This window comes from Polypterus senegalus, chromosome 2 (genome assembly GCF_016835505.1).
Source record: "Polypterus senegalus isolate Bchr_013 chromosome 2, ASM1683550v1, whole genome shotgun sequence".
In the NCBI taxonomy this organism is placed as follows: Eukaryota; Metazoa; Chordata; class Cladistia; order Polypteriformes; family Polypteridae; genus Polypterus; species Polypterus senegalus.
The window spans coordinates 224,967,384-224,970,127 of record NC_053155.1 but is presented as its reverse complement, the minus strand read 5'-3'; the positions used below and the strand labels follow the sequence as shown (position 1 = coordinate 224,970,127).

The 2,744-nt window shown below is 38.2% G+C and overlaps 1 pseudogene; it reads left to right on the top strand.

Moving 5' to 3' along the window:
* Positions 1-1,041: 1,041 nt before the first annotated feature.
* Positions 1,042-1,137, top strand: LOC120524728 (annotated as a pseudogene).
* Positions 1,138-2,744: the final 1,607 nt, after the last annotated feature.

The window sequence follows — 2,744 nt, the reverse complement described above, 5'->3', positions numbered from 1 at the left end:
CCTTTGCTTACCCAATTTAAGCTACAGACCAGCTAGTTAGTAATGACTGCTTTGAGCATCCTCCTCATTGTCCAATCACCATTCATTGTCAACACCTCCAATCAGTGTAAGATGGACCTAAAAACAGATGAAAATACTTCTGTACAGTCTATACCGAACAAGTTCACCCACCCACAAACTCAACTAAGTGCAAATTCCACACAGATGAAACTGTAGCTGTAACCTGAAACAACAGCCAGACTGAGACATAATTCAAATCTACCACCTCAAAGGTGGGAGATGACAGTGTTAATCACATTTTTAAATCAAAATCAGAATTGACAACCAGTAAAAATTCAAATAAATTCCTATACTGTTCCATGTTAGATATACAGTATTGTGGTTTTGGTATCAAGCCCAAAAACAATTAAATTGCAAGTTTTACTAAATGTGTTGAAGGAATTAATATGGCATTTCATAACATATTTGTCACTTCTTTATTGTGAAATGGTGAACAGATATCCAGTTTTCCTCACTATGGAATTTACAACAAAAACAAAGAGCATCACTTTCACCAGTTACCCACCTCACATTGAGAAATTCGCCACAGTATGTTTTAAATGAAAGTTTAACCGATCAGGTTAATTTGTTGAATAAATAATCAAGCTTTTAACAGGTAATCAGCGGCTTGTATTATTTAAAAATATTATGAGAATAAATTATAAAACATTTCGACAAACAGATGTACAATTTAGGTATTAGTCATGAAATTCTTTGATGTATATCATCATTTTGAAGAGCATCCTCTGCCTTGACAAAATCTTCTTTACTATTAAAAGGAAGCCTGATAGGAAACTGGAAGAGGACATCAGAAGAAAGATTATGGAGTGATTCTCCCAGAATTGCCTGACGTTCATCATGCTGTACTCCAAGACCAGAACACTTTGTTTCTTTGATCTCTTCGAGGACCTGAGCAATAATATGCATCGTCCTCCTAGTGATGGCAATCATATGCATCTTACTTTAGACAGCAATGCCTCTGCCAAGTCAAAGTCATAATTTGTACTAGTTTCGGCTGCACATATACTAAAATTGGAACGATACAGAGAAGATTAGCATGGCCCGCAAACACAAAATCGTAATACTCACCATCTCTAATTTTAATAGCGGTAACACTGTTTGGTGTAACTTGTAATGTTTTTCCATTCTTAGGTAGTTGTAAGTGAAAGACTCATAAGATGGCAAGAAGTGCTGTCAGTGCAACAAGGGAGACAAAAAAAGGAATCCCAGTAATGTAGCTCTCTTACTAAAGTGTATTTGGTAGGCTCATCAGATTCAAAAATGAGAATATGTACAATTAATTAAGAATGAACTCTTATACTGACCACTCAGTTCTGCTTTGTCAATGCAAAATACAAGACAGAAAACACAACACCTACAGCCTCACTTCACTGCCTTAACTAGCACTGTTCTTTGTTAACAGTGTGACTCAACTCTGTAATTCCTATGCTCCTGAATTCCCAATTTTCTTCAGCTACTCATCCTTCTTTGTCTTCCCAGCACTCCACCCCATTAATAATTATTTTGTCCTGGAGACTAAAGGCTGCTGTCCCAGATGTCTTTCCCCATTTTCCACTGGCTAGAATGGGAAATAGCTAGTGTTACATTACATTATCTCTCTGTTTCTGACTTTCTGTGTAGACAAGGATGAGAAACTAGATTAGTACATTAATTTAATTAGACAGGCTAGACACAGCATTTCACACAATACATAATTCCTCACTAGCATTACACAAAAGGCTTCCCTCTTCACTTAAACTGCTTCCATTATAATTGTTGCCCCCCTTACATTTTAGTGTTGTCACTATAACTGGCTCCAGCCACTTTTGCACAGTTCCTTATAGATGTTTCCACTACTAAGGTTTTGAACAGGGTCATGTCGCTGTCCTCACCATGACACATCTCTTACAAAGGTGAGAGTTCAGCTCATGCTAAAAACATGAACAACTGCATACCATACTCTCAATTTTGTGTTTGAAACTTCTATAACTGTTAAGTATATACACTATTTTAAATTTGAAAGTTGCATTGAAGTGTCCCTTTCAGTTATCAGTATAAACCCAAACTGTAAATCAATGTATGATGGTGTGGGTGGGCCCCTTTCATTTATGGGAGCCTCTTGAACCCAACACTGTGAATAACATAACTAGATAAGCATTTCTGATGAGTACAAAACAAACATGAAGCAAGGAGATGTTGTAAAAATGATCAGTGATTTTACTAAAAACCAAGTCCAAAAGAAGTGTTCAAAAAGTTTAATGCTCAGAAAATAGTTCAATAAATAAATAATCCATAAAAAGGTGTATCTCTGGAGGTTAAAATCAGAATAAATAAATCCATTAAAAATGAGGTTAAAATCAACTGGCAGGAAACTGTGTTAACTAAAAAGCCTGGTGCCTTCTTCCTCACTGGTGGCTCCTCTGCTTATCCCATATGGGCCTTGCAGCACAGGAGTTACCCTACTGTCACATGCAGCTGACCTTCCACAGGTCTGGCTTCCTGCCTTCCAATTATCACAACATGGCTCCCTATCCGTACCAAGGCTTGGCACCCCAACGGCCATGACACTCACATTGGAGCTCTCCTCCCAAGCCTCCTCAATCCCTGCTGCCTTCCCAGTCTTATACGCCGAGTCTCTCCTTTGGTGCAAATCACTCTGGCTCCCCAAGTTGCTCAGCCAGAGCGATCACCCCTTTAGTCCCACC